The following is a 21,424-nucleotide window of genomic DNA, read 5'->3' on the forward strand; positions in this document are numbered from 1 at the left end:
TGTTTGACATATTCGGGCATACACCGATCAGCCAAAACATTAAAACCACCTGCTCAGTATTGTGTAGGTCCCCCTCGTGCCACCAAAACAGCTCTGACCTGTCGAGGCACGGACTCCACAAGACCTCCGAAGGTGTCCTCTGGTATCTGGCACCAAGACGTTAGCAGCAGATCCTTTAAGTCCTGTAAATTGCGAGTTGGGGCCTCCATGGATCAGACTTGTTTTTCCAGCACATCCCACAGATGCTCCATCGGATTGTGAGATGGGGAATTTGGAGGCCAAGGCAACACCTTGAACACTTGTCATGTTCCTCAAGCCATTGCAGAACAACGTGTGCCGTGTGGCAGGGTGCGTTATCTTGCTGAAAGAGGTCACTGCCATCAGGGAATACTGTTGCCATGAAGGGGTAATCATGGGCACTCTGGTCTGCAGCTATGCAGCCCCATACACAGCAAGCCGTGATGCACTGTGTGTTCTAACACCTGTCTGTCATAACCAGCATGAACCTTTTCAGCAATTTGAGCTGCAGTAGCTCTTCTGATCGAACCAAAAAATATCTGGAAAGACAAAGACCTATCCAACAAACTAAAACTAAAAATTCTAAAGGCAATAATATGGCCTACTGTGACATATGGGGCAGAAGGCTGGACATCGAGACAAAAAGATAAAGATGGAATACAATCCGCTGAAACATGGTTCTACTGAAGACTCAAACATTCAGATTCAGATTGATTCAGATTCCGATTCCGATTGATTTTATTTACATCAACTGGTGAGAGAAAAGAACCAATCAAAGCATCCTACAACAACTTGGCGTCAAACGAGAACTATATGGTGCCACTGTTAAAAGAAAGATGAGCTTCTTTGGTCATTCAAGCCGAAACAAAAGATGCTCTCTCGCAAGAGACATCATACAAGGGAAGACGGAGGGTAAACGAGGACGTGGCCGCCCCAGGATGAAGTATATGGACAACTGAAAGGAATGGACAGGACACTCTATGGCTGAAATTTTCAATGCCATAAGAGACGGGGACAGATGGGGCAACATCATCAGGCAAGCAGCGCTAGCAGCTAACGCCCACAAGGACGACGCTGGATGAGTGAGTGAGTGTGAGCTCTTCTGTGGGATCGGACCAGGTGGGCTAGCCTTCACCCCCCACGTGCATAACTGAGCCTTGGGCGCCCATATGATCCTGTCGCTGGTTCACCGGTAGTCCTTCCTTGGACCACTTTTGGTAGGTCGTGACCACTGCATACCGGGAATACCCCACAAGACCTGTCGTTTTGTGCATGTTCTGACCCAGTCTTCTAGCCATCACAATCTGCCACTTGTCAGAGTCGCTCAGATCCTTAACGCTTTGCCCATTTTTCCTGCTTCCAAAATGTCAACTTGAAGAACAGACTGTTCACTTGCTGTCTAATATATCTCATCCCTTGACAGGTGCCATTGTAACGGGAAAATCAATGTTATTCACTTACCTGTTGGTGGTTTTAATGTTTTGGCTGATCGGTGTATTCAACACTATTGACACATAAAGGTCATATCAATTAAGAAAAGACTAGATAATCATACTGTGCAGTAATTCAATAGAAATTAAATTTCACTTTACAGATTAAAAAAAAAACCAAGTGCACTCAAAACTCCAATGGGGCTGATATTGCCTCCCCCCAGTGGCAAAAATAGCTTTATGCATTTCATTTCAAGGGGATCTCCCCCCCCCCCCACCTTTCTAAGCATTTCTTTTTCTTGGCATTATGATAGTAGAGACTAATAAGACATACAGGGTTAGGGTGAGGAGAGAGACGTGCTGCAAAGCACCCGTGGCCAGATTCAAACCAAGGACGCTGCGAGCAGGCCTGAGGTTACACGGCATGCGTTAAACTGGCTGGGCCACCACGACGCCACCTGACCCACATTTCTGTACAGAGATTATAACTGTGAAATGCTTTGATGGAGTTCTTGCATGTGTAATTCAAGTTCCTGTACAACTGCTCTAAAGGATTCAGATCTGGGCTTTGACCTGGCCATTCCATAACCTTCCACTTCCTATTGCTGAACCAAGGAAGCGTTTGAGAGCTTTGGAGCATCGCCTTGTTGAAAGACACAGCCTTTTGACAGACGACCTCATACTCCCCTCAAGTATTGTCCGGTGCAGCGAGGAAGTCATGGCTGGCTATGATGGTAAACCAGCAAAGGCCCCGAGGCAGCGAAGCAGCCCTGAACCATGATGTCCCCGAGACGATGATTTATGGCTGGTGTCAGGATCTTCTTCTCAAAGAGAGTTTGGCTATCACAAAATAAGATGAAATAACTTCACCTTTGACTCATCCTGAGCACATTCTCCATGCTGTCTTGTTCTTCACTCTCCACATGCTGTCTGGCAAACTTCAGTCTTGCATTTTATATATTCCTCTTAGAAAAGAGAGGCGTGTTCCCCTCTGACCTATTGCAAGGCTTATTTTTGCAGGCTGACACAGCTGACTCGTGCACTGAGACATTGATTTTGGCAAGAAATGCCTGTATGTTATTCTGGGTTTCTTAAACATTTCTTTGAGCATCTTTCAGTCGCTTCTTAGGTTTTGGTTGGATGAGACAGATTGCCTGTGAACTGGAATTTTCTCCATTTGTAAATTATCATATTGCACCGTCGAATTATTGATTTGAAATTGCTTTGAGATTGTTTTATAACTTCTACCAAACTCAAGGGCACTAACTTCCTGCTGATGGCCTGAGGGAGAACTGACCTTGGTTTGACTGCAGACTTGTTTATAAGGCACGGGCACTCCAAGCTACACTCAGATCATATAAACATTTGCATCTGTTTTAATACACCTGATGCTAATTTATGCCATTTGAAGTGATGATAGTGGGGTAGTATGTACTCTTTTTTTCCCCACTGGGAAATTTCATTTCTATTCATTTTAATTGCATAAATGATTGCAATGTGTAATTCTCAAGTACTATTTGGTGTTTTGTATTAAAGGATCACAGTGGCGTAATAAATGGTAAGTGGACTGCATTTATACAGCGCTTTTCTAGTTTACCGACCACTCAAGGCGCTTCACATTCACCGATGGCGGAGGCTGCCACGCAAGGTGCCAACCTGCTCATCAGGAGAAGTTAGGGGTTCAGTGTCTTGCTCAAGGACACTTTGAAACGCTCTCCGCAGGAGCCGGGGGGTCGAACCAGCAGCCTTCCAATTACTAGACGACCCGCTCTACCTCCTGAGCCATTCCACCCCAATGTAATAAGTCATTGCCACATATACATCGGCCACATGCCCCACGTAAATGTAGACCATTTCCCCCTGAATTGCTTTTTAGATCAGAATCAACTTTATTGGCCAAGTGTGCCTATGCACATGAGGAATTTGACTCCGGTTCGCAGCGGCTTCTAGCACTTACAGACATCATTCACACACACACAAAAAAGGAAGAAAGGGAAAAAAAATCCCCAGAAGAAATATATGGAAAAAATAAACAGGACATTGGAAGCAAGCATGTATGCACAACAGGTATGTCACTACTATATAGAGTATGGTTGCGTAATCAATAACCTATGCCCATATATTAGACCGCATGTGGTGATCCCTCTGGGCATGGGTAATCCAGTCAAGAGGTTTGAGGTAGGCTATTTTTAGGGCACCTTTTCTAGCCCCTTCCCCAGGTGGGGTGAGGAGAGTGGGTCCTAAAGAGGCTACTCAGTCATGGGTGCAGCTACCGAAGGGCTCTTTCTACCTTGTTCCAAGAGCCCAGCGACTGAATCTGGCACCCACCATGTGATGTGCCAGCTCATGACTAGGGGCTTCCAGATCACACAATCCTGCCCCCATCGCCACATGCTGGTCGCCATAGGACTTAATCCGGGATGTTAGGGTGGATTCCCTTTAGGGAGGACCCCCCGTGCGTGACTTTGTTGGGTTAGGGTTATGGTGCACAGACAGCCACCACATGGTCCTTGACAGCTCTGGGTCAGGATCCAGTGGCATGGAGTCCAAGACAACTGGGGCCCATTTCTGCTGCAGTCTTCATCCGCCTATGCTTCCCTAAAGTCAGCCATCATCCTCCGCCTGTTCCACTGTTGAGATCTTGGTTGGATTGCTCTATTGGTCTTTGTCAGGGACTTCCCCCTTGACCTTACCGCCATGGGTGACCCTACCAGGAGAACAGCTCCAGACGGCACTTCTCTCAGGATCTCAGGACCATGCAAGCTTCTCCACCACGACAAGGTGACAATCCATGGAGATTACTGCTTATATACCATATTGCCCATACACTATATCATATACTATACCCCAACTCCACAACCCATCATGCCCATATACAGTTAGGAATCAGGAACACTTTATTTGTCATCTCCTCACCTCATGTACTTGTGCACATGAAATGAAACGAAATGCCGTTTCCCCCAGCCCACAGCAGTGCAACATACACACAAAAACACGTTCAAGCACTACGAGAACACACATATTCAAACTAACACATATATCCAAACTAAAAATAAATAAATTAAAATATCACTGTCCATGGGAACAAACGCCAGCCAGGATGACTGTCAGAACCACCGGTCTGCATGGGCTAGCAGTTAGCCTAGCCTGCCCCGATTACGCGTCCTGTCAGACCGCCCTCCGTGTTTCCTCCTCAGGCGCAGCTCCAGGCAGGGGCCGTGGTCCCTGTGGCAACCGGACGAAGCAGAACAAGCCCTCCCAGCCGATCCAGCGCCAGCTCTCCCAGCCAACAAACGAAGACAAAAACTTAGACGCAGACGTGGACAAAGACGCCGCATCGACGGTACTGGGTGAGGCCGCCGCAAATGGGCATTCGCGCTGCCATCTTCCCACACCGGTACTGGGTGAGGCCAACTATATTCTCATATATACCAAATGTATACACTATATATTCAACTACCATTCACCTCACAACTACATACTATATTATATACCTGTTAAAGCCACAACCATAACAGCAATAATTTGTAACCAGTATACAGCAGTTGTATGTGTATTTACAACTGTATATTTGTATTGCACATCTGGTTTAAAAAGAGGTAGTATAGATTTGTAGGTGAGACACCTTGACCAGAGGGGGCTATTTACAAAGTGCCATATTTACGTAATAAGTGTCTATTCCTGCACCATACTGTTAAGTGTTCATGAGAGAGATGGCCCGTCGGGAAAAAACCTGTTCCTATGTCTGCTGGTTTTGGGGCCCATTGCTCTGTAGTGCTTGCCAGAGGGTAGGCGTTTAAACAGACTGTGTCCTGGGTGTGTGTGTGTGGGGGGGGGGGGGAGGGGGGTCTGTGCTGATTCTCCTCATCCTGCAGTACTTGTACACCTCAAGAGCCCGGAAAAGGGCTCTAGAGGTGTAGAAGTACTGCAGGGTGGGCAGGGGAGCGCCAGTGTTTTCTGCTGTCCGTACCGTTAGCTGTATACAGCAGTACAGATCTCACGTATGTCTACATTTTAAGAAGTAGAAAGACACTTTATTTTGTCATTGTGCAGTTGTTCGTTTACAATTAAATGTGTTTTCTGCGTTTCACTCATCCTATTGTGTAGCAGCAGTGGGCAGCTGCAGTGCCAGAGGCCCAACTCCAGGTCTTTTTCCTATTGCCTTGGTCAGGGGCACATGCAGGCAGGACTATGAAGCCTAACATGCATGTCTTTTTGACATTTTCATGCATTTCTTTTAATTTCTTTTCTTCATATTCATGAAAACGTTACAGAATTTAACTGAGAGACGGCGTCGAGGTTGGCTGATAAACTGTCGGGTATGAACAGGAGCTCGTCTTAAGAAAATACGCGTTTGCGTGGCAGAAAATTAAAGGAACTACTTTTCCAGACCGAACACAGCCCTGCATAACGGCACTTGGCGCCACCTGGCGGCTTTATTTTGATTGATGGCTCTGGGGCGGCACAAAATTATAGTGGAGGTCAACGATTGGTTGAACGTTGAAATCGGAAGTTGCGTCATCTGAGCGGCCCGGCAGGTGTTTGTACGCGCAAATCGATCAAGTTTGTTTGAAAAAGTGTACGTACGAATCGGATTCTGTAGTTTGCTTATTGAACCACATGAATAACTAAACGAGTCAAACGTCTCTTTCAACGGCTCGGAAAAATATGAAAATATGTGTTGCGTGGTTCCAGGTTGTTGCGAATTCAAAATTTAGAGCAAATGCTTTTTCGCTATTTCGCTGAAGACCCCGAACTTTGCGAAACAGCGTCCGCTTGCCATTCTACCTGGCTACAGCCCCAACACACCTGTCGGTACTGAAGAAATACGACCTTTATGTGCGTACTCAACCATTTATATTGAAGGGATCACCGGGGAAACACCGTGACGGTAATGCGCCATGTCGTTGTTTGCCAACCGCCAATAAACACAAAGAAGAAGAAACTCACCGTCAGCTGTACCGCCGCAGGTAAAGACGGATGACATCATCATCATCATCATCATCCTCCTCCTTCGACCGCAGTCGAGCGTGCATTCCCGACGTCACGCGAGTATTCTCTGATTCCCCTTTGATTTGGTAGGTCTTGAACATTTATTTGAGTGTCTCTTGAAATAACAGTGTGTAAACTACTAATAAGACACGTTAGTCCCTAGCTAACGGGTCTGACCCTTTAGCCGAGCGGTTAGTGATGTCGCATGTGGTGCAGTACACCTCGTATCGAATCCCGTACCGGGCAAGAAAATAACCGGTTACATTGGTGGCAGCGGTGGGATCCGGAAGTGTGCAGATCCTCAGAAGTCTCTTCGGAGCGCGGGAATAACAAAGCACGAGGGCGCGCTTCAGGGGAGGGTGACGACTGTAAACTACTAATAAGACACGTTAGTCCCTAGCTAACGGGTCTGACCCTTTAGCCGAGCGGTTAGTGATGTCGCCTTGTGGTGCAGTACACCCCGTATGGAATCCCGCACCGGGCAAGAAAATAACCGGTTACAAGTCTATGTAGTTGAAAGGTCGCCTGCCTCTGTTAGGACACGGGAGACGCATACGTTGCTCCAGCAATGTCTTGCAAAACGTGTTCTCCTCTGTGCAACCGTGGTTGAGATAGTCCGTTCAATTCAAAATTTTATTGCAGACTCAGGGTCCATAACAGACAAAGACAAACAGGTAAAAGACAAACCCCAGACAATACACAGAGTAAACACAATAAAATAACCCAAATGGAACAAGTCGGTGTGTCATAAGAAGGCAGCTATACCAGTGGTCCCACTGCCATGATTGGTAGCGTGTGGCACTGAATCTTATATTAGTTAGACTCTTGATGATTACATTATCAGAGTCATTGAGCCGGCAAATAAATTTATACATGAGCTTTCTTAGAGGAGCCTGAAAGGTACTGACTCCTGCAGCCACAGACATCTCACTTGCACTACACCATCTAGGTCTTTTTAGCAGTATTCTCATAGCATCATTATAAGCTACTCGAAGCCTCATTAAGCTTGCTTTTTTGTAGTTTGACCACATGTGTGCAGTATAAAGTGGTGTACAATATGCTCTGAACAAAGACATCCTCACACTAACTGAACACATACCAGACTTGCGTGACAGTGTTTGCTTGTGCATACATCATGCGGCATTGCCTATAAATATCATCGTCTGTCATTTGTTCAGTAATATAATATCCAAGATATTTCACCTTATTACACACCCCAAGATTATTATCAGACAATTTAAAATCAGGAAATTTTAGATGATTGACCTCTTTGGTTCTGCAGATCATGACAACACTCTTACTAGCATTGTATTTGATATCATGCTGCACACCATACACAGAACTGCTGGAGACCAGCACTACAGGGACTAAGAATGACAAGGTCATCCGCATACATACAAACCCCAATTCCAATGAAGTTGGGACGTTGTGTAAAACGTGAATAAAAACAGAATGTTTTTCAAATCCTTTTCGACCTATATTCAATTGAATACACTACAAAGACAAGATATTTAATGTTCAAACTGATAAATTTTATTGTTTTTTGCAAATATTGACTTATTTTGAATTTGATGCCTGCAACACGTTCCAAAGAAGCTGGGACAGGGGCAAAAAAAGACTGGAAAAGTTGAGGAATGCTCAAAAAACACCTGTTTGGAACATTCCACAGGGGAACAGGTTAACCGGAAACAGGTGAGTGTCATGATTGGGTATAAAAGGAGCATCCCCGAAAGGCTCAGTCGTTCACGAGCAAGGATGGGGCGAGGTTCACCACTTTGTGAACAACTGCGTGAGCAAATAGTCCAACAGTTTAAGAACAACATTTCTCAACATACAATTGCAAGGAATTTAGGGATTTCATCATCTACAGTCCATAATATCATCAAAAGATTCAGAGAATCCGGAGAAATCTCTGCACGTAAGGCCGAAAACCAACATTGAATGCCCGTGACCTTCGATCCCTCAGGCGGCACTGCATTAAAAACCGACATCATTCTGTAAAGGATATTACCACGTGGGCTCAGGAACACTTCGGAAAACCATCGTCAGTTAACACAGTTCGTCGCTACATCTACAAGTGCAAGTTAAAACTCTACCATGCAAAGCGAAATCCATTAATCAACAACACCCAGAAATGCAGCTGGCTTCTCTGGGCCTGAGCTCATCTGAGATGGACTGATGCAAAGTGGAAAAGTATGCTGTGGTCTGACGAGTCCACATTTCAAATTGTTTTTGGAAATCATGGACGTCGTGTCCTCCAGGCTAAAGAGGAAAAGGACCATCCAGATTGTTATCAGCGCAAAGTTCAAAAGCCAGCATCTGTGATGGTATGGGGGTGTGTTAGTGCCCATGGCATCATGGGTAACTTGCACATCTGTGAAGGCACCATTAATTCTGAAAGGTACATACAGGATTTGGAGCAACATATGCTGCCATCCAAGCGACGTCTTTTTCAGGGACGTCCCTGCTTATTTCAGCAAGACAATGCCAAGCCACATTCTGCACGTGTTACACCAGCGTGGCTTCGTAGTAAAAGAGTGCAGGTACTAGACTGGCCTGCCTGCAGTCCAGACCTGTCTCCCATTGAAAATGTGTGGCACATTATGAAGCGCAAAATACGACAACGGAGACCCCGGACTGCTGAGCAACTGAAGTCGTACATCAAGCAAGAATGGGAAAGAATTCCACCTACAAAGCTTCAACAATTAGTGTCCTCAGTTCCCAAATGCTTATTGAGTGTTGTTAAAAGGAAAGGTGATGCAACACAGTGGTGAACATGCCCCTGTCCCAGCTTTTTTGGAACGTGTTGCAGGCATCAAATTCAAAATGAGTGAATATTTAAAAAAAACAAAACAGTAAAGTTTATCAGTTTGAACATTAAATATCTTGTCTTTGTAGTGTATTCAATTGAATATAGGTCGAAAAGGATTTGCAAATCACTGTATTCTGTTTTTATTTACGTTTTACACAACGTCCCAACTTCATTGGAATTGGGGTTTGTAATATGATTCACCAAGGTATTACCAATCATGCACCCAGTGTTACGGGCTTTCAACTGCTTGGACAAATCATCAATGTATAAACTGTAGAGAACTGGAGACAGAGTTCTCCTTTGTCTGACACCAACCCCAAATGGGGCTGAAACGCTGATACCCCATTTTACTTGCATAGTCTGGTGGGCATACCAATAAGCCAGAATTCTCACAATGTATTTAGGCACCCCTCTTTCCCTAAATTTAACAAACAAATTTCTATGATTAACACCATCAAAAGCTTTAGAAGTATTAATAAAACACATAAGAACAGATGAATTTTGGCCACTATATTTGTTAATAATTTCCTTGAAGGCATATATACGTAAGGCAGTGCCATGTTTAGCTTTAAAACCAAACTGGTTATCCGTGGAGTTGATAAATTCATGCACTCTATCCAGCAGGATTTTTTCTAGGACTTTTGACGGTATGCTGGCTAGAGCTATAGGCCTGTAGTTACCTAGGCTGCATACTTTACCAGCTTTGTCCTTAATGACTGGCACTAACAGTAGAGACAACACTGAGTCTGGTAACAAGCCATGGACCATAAAGCCAGTAAAACAGATAGCAAAGAGAGGAGCTATCCTCGGACTGGCATATTTAAGGTGTTCAGCAGTAACATGACGTAAGCCATTTGCCTTGTTAACAGACAGCTTGTGTATAGCTTGGTACACATCGTGTGACATGATCACCATTGAATCATCACTCTCAATATTGCCCACCTTATACAGATCACTTTGGACACAGTTGAATAAGGTACTATAATACTGTCGCCATAACTCAGCAATATTGTCTGTACCGGAGATACCATCAACAGTGCATGGTAGAGATGTTTTATAGTTGTTGAGAACTCTCACTTTTTTCCAAAAATTGGCAGGATTATTTCCTAGCAGCTTCTTAGCCATGGAATCTGCCCTCATGGCTTGCTCATTTTTACAAATGAAGCGAATGGCGTACTTGTATCTTGCATTAGTGAGCTTCTTGTGTTCAAGCTCAGGCCCTTGTCTGGGTCTGCCTTCCATAGCCCATGATTTAAAGGCTTCAAGGGCTTCTTCATGATACCCAGCTACATACTTGTTCCAACCAGGCCTGATGTTATATGTCTTATTTTTATACTTATAGTAGGGCTTACTACCTTCATACAGAGCATTAACAATGTCATCACGCATGCAGCAGAAATCTCTCCTATGCCTAATATCCTTACAATTAATGTCTCTGCACATAACTGCATCTCTAAGCAGATGTATATTACCCAAGGTTTCATCTATATGGGCATGATAGGCTAAGATGTCCTCCTTTGTAACAGTTGACCAGTCCAACCTTCCTGCATTGTCAATATCTCCATTACTAGATAGCACAGGTAGTGGTGTATCACGGTAGATTTCAGCTTTGGTTTTGTGCTCCTGCCACGAGATGTTTTTAACGCTCATAAGGAGGCGTGTGTATGTTCCGTCAAGTCTCACCTGAAGATGTTTTTTCATGGTCCATGTCTCCGACCCATAAAGTAGGATACTTTCAACACATTCTCTGAAGAATGCTAGTTTTGTCCTGTCAGAGATGTCAGACTTCCATATATGATGTAATTTATTCCAGGCATTCCAGGTTTGTCCTTTCCTTGACATAAAATCTTTCTTACTGTCGGCAACAACAGATCCGAGATATTTGAAGTCAGTGACCTCGTTGAGCAGTGTTCCATTATTGGACATGATTGGTTGGTGCATTGTGTCATCATTGATCGACGTGTACTCAGTCTTTATGGAAATTAATACTGAAACCAACTCTAACTGAAGCTTTTTCAAGACAGGTTAATGGCTCTTGGGCTCCTTGAAGAAGTGATGCTGTTAGAGCTATGTCATCGGCATAGTCGAGGTCTATGAGAAATTTGCTTTGGTTTCTGACTGTCTTACTTGGCTGAACATCCAGGCTGCTGCTCTTCTTTGTATCAACTGATTGTCGCAGGCTGTAATCGACGACTACAACAAAGAGGTAAGGTGCAAGAGTGTCCCCTTGCAGTATTCCAGCAGTAGTCTGGAATTCTTTTGTTGGACCGTCTGCAGTTTGCACATAGCTATAAGCATTTTCATACATCATGGCAATTGCATGAATGATTTCTGACGTAATTCCATAGTTTAGAAGAATGTGCAGCATTACTTTCCAGTTTACACTGTCAAATGCTTTGCAAAAATCGACAAAAATAATGGTTGCTTTTCTCTTGGATATTCTAAATTCTTCAATAATTCTTCTTAGAGCCAGGATCTGAGGTGTAGTCGATCTGCTTTTGCGAAAGCCGTTTTGGTTGTGTCTTAGAATAGGATTGGTTTGAACTGTTATTCTGTTTAGAAGCATTGAGTTGTATATTTTTAAGCTATTGCTGATAGTGTGATACCTCTATGGTTCGATGGAATAGAAAGGTTTCCTTTCTTTGGCAGAGGGAGAATGTAAGAAACTGAGAAGCCTTTTGGTTTATTACCCATTTTCATTTCGTTGCAAAATTTGAGTAACTGCTCATGGAAAAGTGGGTTTTTCCAGATGATGGCTGGAATCTGGTCTGGGTCTGGAGTCTTCATTTTACTAAGTTTGTTTAAGCACTTTCACAGCTCTTCCATATCAAATTGGTCCATTCTGATTGGTAGATTTTCTGATACTTTATGGTTGAAGGAAGGATCACTTGTGTTGATGTCATTTTGATCTGCCTTACCCAATAGAGATTTAAAGCGTTCGTACCATGTCTGATTACGTTCCATTGCTGTTTTTCCTATGATACGATTCACAGGGGATGTTCTTTTGTTGGTAAGGTCCCTTAGTACTTGCCATGCTGTTGAGTGTTTATGTTTGTGATGTAGTTTGTTGAGATCATTTGTTTTGTTTTTCACGTGTTCTTCAAGCAACTTAGTGTACACTTCGTCCAGAACTGTTTTGGCTTGATCTAGTAATTCCTTTTTGGCATTTCTCGTTGGTCTGTTTTGGTGCTTCAGCGATGCCTTCTTCAATTTCTCCCTGGCTGTCTGAACACCATTGTGGTTGGCTAGAACGGTTGTGTTCTCTCTCCTTTTCGGCAGCATTTCCAAAGCAGCTTCCTTATTTGCAGTAATGAAGGAATTGTATACTGAACTGATGTTCTGCTCTACCATGTCATTGGTGAGTGCACTGAATCTGTTAAAGACTGAAACTGTATTGCTCAGATAGGTTGGTGTCATTTACAACTCTTTTCCAGTCTATTCCTTTCATTGGATCTCTATCCAGAATTTTAATTTGTCTGTAGCTAATCATGCATCTGCACGAGACTATTCTATGGTCTGATCTAACACTCTCGAATGAGCTGTATGCTCTAGAGTTTTTTCACTGAGTTGATCCATTTTACTTTTCACAAGAATATAATCTAGCTGTACAAGTTGACCATATGGGCGATGATGCATCCCTAATCTGCTGTCTGTTGCAGAACCTTGTATTTGTTGCAACGAGGCTATGTTGCACCATGAAGTCCTTCATATATGTGAACCATTTCAATTTGTCTCATTTGCAGTAGTGAAGAGAGCGTTGCATGGCCCAAGTTGGGCATTGAAATCACCTGCTATAATCAGAAAGTTGTGAGCAGGTATCGATTTGGCTATTGTTGATAAGTTCTGGTAGAATGCGATGACCGTTTCTTCAGGGTGGTCATTGTGAGGGCTGTAACACGAGAAGAACGTTGTTTCTGGATTGCCATAGAGGGTTATTTCTATAACCCACTCGTTGTGACTGGTGATGTTGCTACAGGCTTTGAACGCTCTTGGTGCCAACAAAACACCTAGCATTTCTTGAATTTTTTCAGGCTGATGACGAGATCAGTGTGTAGCCGAGAATTTTCTCTCGAAGAAGCGTTTCATCATGGCTAATACGATGCTCTTGCAGGCATACGATGTCAATACCATACAATTTTGCTTCGTGTGCTAGCTCTTCCTTCTTTGATGTTGAGTTTAGAAACTGAATGTTAAAGGTGCTTATGATAAAAGGCACCTTGCAACGAATAAATATGCCAAATCCACCTTTGTCCCTTTCAAGCATGCACCCTCCAAGTGGGATTAGGTTCATACCATCATTAGTTCCTGTATTGTGAACGGGCTCAGTAGATTTGGACGGAATTATAACTCGGGCGCTTTGACCCTGGTGCTTTGAATTTGTGAATCATGACACACACCCGAGCCAAAACTGTCTGCCTAACGTAGGAGAAGAAAATACATGTAGCAATATCAAATGCATATTTCCTTGCTGTAAGAGACTGTATCTACATTACTCTGTCGTTTTATAAAACCGTATGACTCGCGCTATATATATATATGTCTTTATACATAAATATATATACACTACCGTTCAAAAGTTTGGGATCACCCAAACAATTTTGTGTTTTCCATGAAAAGTCACACTTATTCACCACCATATGTTGTGAAATGAATAGAAAATAGAGTCAAGACATTGACAAGGTTAGAAATAATGATTTGTATTTGAAATAAGATTTTTTTTACATCAAACTTTGCTTTCGTCAAAGAATCCTCCATTTGCAGCAATTACAGCATTGCAGACCTTTGGCATTCTAGCTGTTAATTTGTTGAGGTAATCTGGAGAAATTGCACCCCACGCTTCCAGAAGCAGCTCCCACAAGTTGGATTGGTTGGATGGGCACTTCTTTGAGCAGATTGAGTTTCTGGAGCATCACATTTGTGGGGTCAATTAAACGCTCAAAATGGCCAGAAAAAGAGAACTTTCATCTGAAACTCGACAGTCTATTCTTGTTCTTAGAAATGAAGGCTATTCCATGCGAGAAATTGCTAAGAAATTGAAGATTTCCTACACCGGTGTGTACTACTCCCTTCAGAGGACAGCACAAACAGGCTCTAACCAGAGTAGAAAAAGAAGTGGGAGGCCGCGTTGCACAACTGAGCAAGAAGATAAGTACATTAGAGTCTCTAGTTTGAGAAACAGACGCCTCACAGGTCCCCAACTGGCATCTTCATTAAATAGTACCTGTTAGAGCCTGTTTGTGCTGTCCTCTGAAGGGAGTAGTACACACCGGTGTAGGAAATCTTCAATTTCTTAGCAATTTCTCACATGGAATAGCCTTCATTTCTAAGAACAAGAATAGACTGTCGAGTTTCAGATGAAAGTTCTCTTTTTCTGGCCATTTTGAGCGTTTAATTGACCCCACAAATGTGATGCTCCAGAAACTCAATCTGCTCAAAGAAGTGCCCATCCAACCAATCCAACTTGTGGGAGCTGCTTCTGGAAGCGTGGGGTGCAATTTCTCCAGATTACCTCAACAAATTAACAGCTAGAATGCCAAAGGTCTGCAATGCTGTAATTGCTGCAAATGGAGGATTCTTTGACGAAAGCAAAGTTTGATGTAAAAAAAATCTTATTTCAAATACAAATAATTATTTCTAACCTTGTCAATGTCTTGACTCTATTTTCTATTCATTTCACAACATATGGTGGTGAATAAGTGTGACTTTTCATGGAAAACACGAAATTGTTTGGGTGATCCCAAACTTTTGAACGGTAGTGTATATATATTTATGCGTGAATGAGAGGGAGGACAGTGGAATGGTAAGAGTGCAAGGAGTAGAGGTGACAAAGGTGGATGAGTTTAAACACTTGGGGTCAACTGTACAAAGTAATGGGGAGTGCAGAAGAGAGGTGAAGAAGAGAGTGCAGGCTGGGTGGAGTGGGTGGAGAGAGTGTCAGAAGTGCTTTGCTACAGAAGGGTACCAGCAAGAGTTAAAGGTAAGGTTTACAAGACGGTTGTGAGACCAGCTCTGTTATATGGTTTGGAGACAGTGACACTGACGAAAAGACAGGAGGCGGGGCTGGAGGTGGCAGAGTTGAAGATGCTAAGATTTTCATTGGGAGTGACGAAGAAGGACAGGATTAGGAATGAGTATATTAGAGGGACAGCTCAGGTGGGACAGTTTGGAGACAAAGCAAGATTGAGATAGATGGCTCGGACATGTGTGGAGTAGAGATGCTGAGTCTATTGGGAGAGGGATGCTGAATATGGAGCTGCCAGGGAAGAGGAAAAGAGGAAGGCCAAAGAGGAGGTTTATGGATGTGGTGAAAGAGGACATACAGGTGGCTGGTTTCACAGGAAGATGCAGAGGACAGGAAGAAATGGAAACAGATCATCCGCTGTGGCGACCCCTAGTGGGAGCAGCCAAAAGTAATAGTAGATATATAGTGTGTGAGTGTGTGTGTGTGTGTGTGTGTGTGTGTGTGTGTGTGTGTGTGTGTGTGTGTGTGTGTGTGTGTGTGAGTGTGAGTGTGTGTGAGAGAGAGAAGTGGTTTTAGAGAGAGATATAATCCAAGTTTTACGAGGGTAAATTACCTGTGCTTAACAATTATCCAAGTCTCACCAAGTGGATTCTCCATCTTTACATGAATGGCAGTATGCATTGGATATGAGAGTGTGCTCATTCTCGCCAAAAACATTAATTGTGTACAACTGTGCGCACCAGGTTTGTCAAAGATAAGGAACCATTGCAAGTAATGGTGAAATGTCAGGATTACAGCGGTCTGGCTCTTTAACTTGATGTATTAGTATTATACCTTTATAGATATCATATTTTTGAATACATATTTCAAGAAGAGGGAGTTTCTTGTCCTGCATGCACATAACCCTGTGCAATCTGACAAGCAGCTAAACACCTTCTCCCGTCAATCACTGGAGACTGGGATCGTCTTATTATACTACCAAAATGCACTTACTTATTCCAAAATATCCCTGTTCTGATCAAGAAGTCTTTTTTTAATTCATTAGAGGAGAGTATAACGTAATCTGTCTGGAGTGGTAAACCACATAGAATTGAAAGAAGCACGCTGCAGAGACCCAAAAAGCTTGCTGGCCTTGCTCTACCTTATTTCATTTATTATTACTGGGCTTGTAATATCAAGAAAATACTCTCCTGGATGGGGGAGTGTGTGACAGACAGCTGTGAGGCCTGGGTACAAGTGGAACACGCTTCCAGCCCATTTCATTTACACTCCTTCATTTGTGCCTCCTCACCCCCTCCTCAAAGCCAATTTTCTTCCAACCCAATAGTTTGCCATTCAGTTAGAATCTGGTCACAATTTAGGAGATATTTTAAGTTGCATGCGACATCAGTACTTTCCCCCAGCCAAAATAATTACAACTTCCCGCCTAGTCTCTCTGCTTCTACCTCGCGAGTTCGGTTCTCAAAGGAAATCAAGTCACTTTCTAATTTATACGTCGATAGAAAATCCGTTTCATTTACACAACTTTCCCAAATGTACTATCTGCCAAAATCTCACTTTTTCAGATATCTCCAAATCTGACACTTTGCCCAGAAAAACATTACTTCTTTTCCAAATTTGCCAACAAACAATACACTTGATCACATTCTTTCTTTATCCCCATACTGCAAAGGCTTGATATCAATTCTCTATGACAGAATAAGTACTATCTCCCTTCATTCATTGCAAGTTGTTAGGAGACTTTGGGAAGAGGACCTTGGAGGGAAAATGACGGATGATGACTGGGAGGCTGCACTTGGCCTAATACTTAAACCTCCTCACCATGTGCAAGACACAGCTTAATACAACTAAAGGTTGTTTTGAGAGCACATTTGACCAATGCTAGACTGGCCAACATGTTTCCTGTCCTCGCTGTAAAAGTCAACCAGCAGATCACACACACATGTTCTGGTCATGCCCTAACCTTAACACATATTTGGTCCAGTATTTTTAATGCCTGTAGCAAAATGTTTCAAAAAGACATTCTTCCGAACCCCATATGTGCCCTATTTGGTTTCACTCCAGAAACTCATACCCTTAAAGGCAAAGCACATGTAATCATAACATTTACCTCCTTGCTTGCTAGACATCTCATTGTTTTCTCATGGAAGCAACAAGCACCACCTAATTTTTCCAGATGGATTAAAGACATTGTGCAGTTTTTGAAACTTGAGAAAATCAGATTCACCCATCAAGGCTCTATACAAAAGTTCATGAAGATTTGGACCCCCTTTTTCAACTATTACAAGAGCTTACAAATCCCACTCAATAAGGAAGATTAGAGTTAGATTGAGGCAGCAGAGAACTTCCCCCCTCCTTTTTTGTCGTCTGTTTATTTTCCTTTTTCTTTTTTCTATATGTATGTGTGTATTATGAATAATATGTATGGTAAGATATATGTGCAATCTGTGTACTAATCTAAGTATATGGATTAGGTATAATGCATTTATGGTTGTGTAGTTCCATATATATTATGTGTATGTACATAAAAATGTATTGTGAAAATCAATAAAAATTGTTAAAGAAAAACAAAAGATGTGGGAAAGAGTAATAGAAGCTAGGTTAAGAGGAGAGGTGAGGATCAGCGAGCAGCAGTATGGTTTCATGCCATGAAAGAGCACCACAGATGTGATGTTTGCTTTGAGAATATTGATGGAGAAGTATAGAGAAGGCCAGTAGGGGTTGCATTGTGTCTTTGTGGATGTAGAGAAAGCATGTGACAGTGGTGAGGTGTGCGGTTGGAATGACAGATGGGTTCAAGGTGGAGGTGGGACTACATCAAGGATCAGCTGTGAGCCCTTTCTTGTTTGCAATGGTGATGGACAGGTTGACGGACGAGATCAGGCAGGAGTCTCCGTGGACTGTGATGTTCGCAGATGACACTGTGATCTGTAGCGAGAGTAGGGTGCAGGTTGAGGAGAGCCTGGAGAGGTGGAGGTATGCACTGGAGAGAAGAGGAATGAAAGTCAGTAGGAGCAAGACGGAATACCTATGCGTGAATAAGAGGGAGGACAGTGGAATGGTCAGGATGCAAGGAGTGGAGGTGACAAAGGTGGATGAGTTTAAAGAATGGGGTCAGCTGTTCAAAGTAACAGAAAGTGCAGAAGAGAGGTGAAGAAGAGAGTGCAGGCAGGATGGAGTGAGTGGAGAAGAGTGTCAGGAGTGATTTGCCACAGAAGGGTACCAGCAAGAGTTAAAGGGAAGGTTTACAAGATGGTTGTGAGACCAGCTATGTTGTATGGTTTGGAGACAGTGGCACTGATGAAAAGACAGGAGGTGGAGGTGGAGGTGGCAGAGTTGAGGATGCTAAGATTTTCACTGGGAGTGATGAAGAAGGACAGGACTAGACATGATTATATTAGAGGGACCGCTCAGGTTGGACAGTTTGGAGACAAAGAAAGAAAGGCAAGATTGAGATGGTTTGGACATGTGTGGAGGAGAGATGCTGGGTATACTGGGAGAAGGATGCTGAATATGGAGCTGCCAGGGAAGAGGAAAAGAGGAAGGCCAAAGAGGAGGTTTGTGGATGTGGTGAAAGAGGCCATGCAGGTGGCTGGTGTGACAGAGGAAGATGCAGAAGACAGGAAGAGATGGAAACAGATGATCTACTGTGGCGCCCCCTAATGGGGGCAGCCAAAGATAGTAGTAGTAGATTAGTAGTATAGAAATAAGGATCAAATATCCATTCATTAATTGTGCTTAAAAAAATTTGGAAGTTTTCATAGCTTGGGTGTACTTACTTCTTACAGCACATTGAAATTAGTTGATCTTATTCTACCAGATTGGTGTAGGCTGATTTAAAAAACAAAACAAAACAAAAACCACTAGATGACACCAGAGGCTTTATGCGTTTTCTGACAAGCCAGCGCTCCCATAATAACCCAGCTTGCAGTAAATAACATGCATGCGTTTACTTCCCTTCACCACATGGCTGCAGCAATGGCCTTCAGGTACAGACACAAAGTCCATGACGGCAAATAACTTTTTTTTCCGACCCATTCAGTGTCTGGATTCACGCGTTAATAATGTAGGGAGATACTGGGGTACATCAGATGATAGGCCACCACCACACTAAATGTTGATAGCTGGCCTCCAGCATCCTATGAGCAGTGCTTTTGAATGACATGTTTGCCTTTGGTTATGACAGAAGCAGGTGTATAAAGATGCAAGCCTCCTAGTGTGAAGACTGGCACCCGCCTGTCCGCCATTGTAAATCAAAGGCCTTGCCGCACACCTCCCTCTGTCAGAGTAGGATGTGTTCATCTCGGATGCATTTCACACTGAAATGGAGATCATTTCGACGTCGGGCTCGGAGCCCCGACATCGTTATCCACCTCGCTCACATGACAGGAGGACGTGTCTGAAAGAGGATTTTTGTCTGAGGTGATTTTTAAACGAGGCAGATTTGCCATACAATCCACCCACTCAACACACTTGGCTGCAGTGGACGCACACTCAGCACGGGGACGCTAGGATGGATTCATTCGATAAGAAGACCTCGTCTCACCATACCCTGTGTGTGTGTGTGCGTGTGTATTTGTGTGTGTTTGCATGCATGTGTTTGCATTGTGTGTGTGCGTGTATGTGTGTGAGAGAGATGCGTTGGGTCAGCAGTTCTAGAGGAGAAATAGGACACAGCTCGCCTCCTCTCATTCGCTCTGTTGTATTATGTATGTGTGTCATGTCCAGCCGTGAGCCTGGCTGTGTATGTGAGCTACATATAACTCAGGAAGTGCCCACGATAGCGCGACATTCGCGCCGCCCTTGGGGCCCCGTAGCAGTTCGAGAATCACGAGGTCTCCCCCTAAGTTTGGAGTTGCAGGCCAAATGGCGAAGACGCGGTGCAGCGAGGGCGTAGCCCGGCAGCTGGTCTGCAGGCCTCCGTTGAGAAGATGCCAGTAAAACCGATGACCTTGCCCTCTGACCTCACGGGAGGCTTCAGACGTCTCAATCCCTGCTCGCAGCGATTCTCAGGTCATGCTGATGTTAAGCGTTAGTCCCAGTAGCGCTTTGGTGTCATAATATGGCAACCCAATCCTGCAGCCCGGCTCCAGTACTGCCAGCGTTAGGGGTTCGGTTCTCACCGAGGCAGCTCGCTGCTGTATCGTAATGCGATGCGGGCCAGCGCGTTGTGAAACGCCTCATGTCACGGGACTTGAAAAGCTCTCGGCCCTCCCTTCAGTCCACAGCAGTTTGCGGCGCGGTCACGTTTCTCGCCTGTCACTTGCCCACAATGCTTAGCGTTTACAGAACCCCTACTTAATATCAGCGGCCAGTGACAGGGTGGCGGTACGGATCGCTGGTGAGAAAGCGGTTTCACTTCATGTTGACGTGGTGTTTCCTCTTGGCTCAGCCGTGCTCGTGTTGTGCGTAGCTGTATTAGACAGAGTAAATGGCAGCGCTGACCTTACAAGGGTTTTATAATTAGCTTCATTAACTGCTAACAACTCATTGGTCAGTTGTTGTAACTCAGTACTGAGTTGTTGGGAGCCCACGCAGGGAGAGCCTCCGCAGAAATTCGCCCCCGAAACAACGCCGATGAGACGGAGTCAGCCCAGCCCCGCTGTGTGGCAGCATCGCAAACCACGACCAAACCTTACCCCCGGACGTAACCATGGCAACTGCCGAAGCCGTTAATACCGTAACGTGCACGGACCCTTTAGTCGAGCGGTTAGCGACGTCTCTCGGCGCGGGAGATACGGGTTCGCGTCCCGGCTGTGGCGACGGTTCCCCGGCTGCCCCCCCCCCCCGGATTCGCGGCAATACTGTGGGCTGTGACTTGTGACGGATAAGTTAGGGAATCAAAGCGGTGCGCGTGAACTGCGTCCGAGAATCGGCCGTTGGGCGTCCATTGCGCTACACCTTCAGGTTGCGCTATTTGCACGCCGGTTGCTGAGGATGTGAATCTGCCGCGGTCACCTGGTTGCTGAGAGAATGTCTATGGAGACGATCTCGTATTGATAAAATGTGGGCTCTCAGCCTGGCAACTCAAAAAGTCTATTAACGCGTTATAACATCTTATTACTGAATTACAACACATCAATAAGTTAAAAAAATATTTTTTTGATTTTCCCCCCCCCCCTTTTTCTCCCCAAACGTACCCGTCCAATTACCCCACTCTTCCGAGCCCCCTCGGTCGCTGCCGATCTGGGGGGGGGGCTGCAGACTACC

The sequence above is a fragment of the Lampris incognitus genome, chromosome 10 (genome assembly GCF_029633865.1).
Source record: "Lampris incognitus isolate fLamInc1 chromosome 10, fLamInc1.hap2, whole genome shotgun sequence".
NCBI classification, from domain to species: domain Eukaryota; kingdom Metazoa; phylum Chordata; class Actinopteri; order Lampriformes; family Lampridae; genus Lampris; species Lampris incognitus.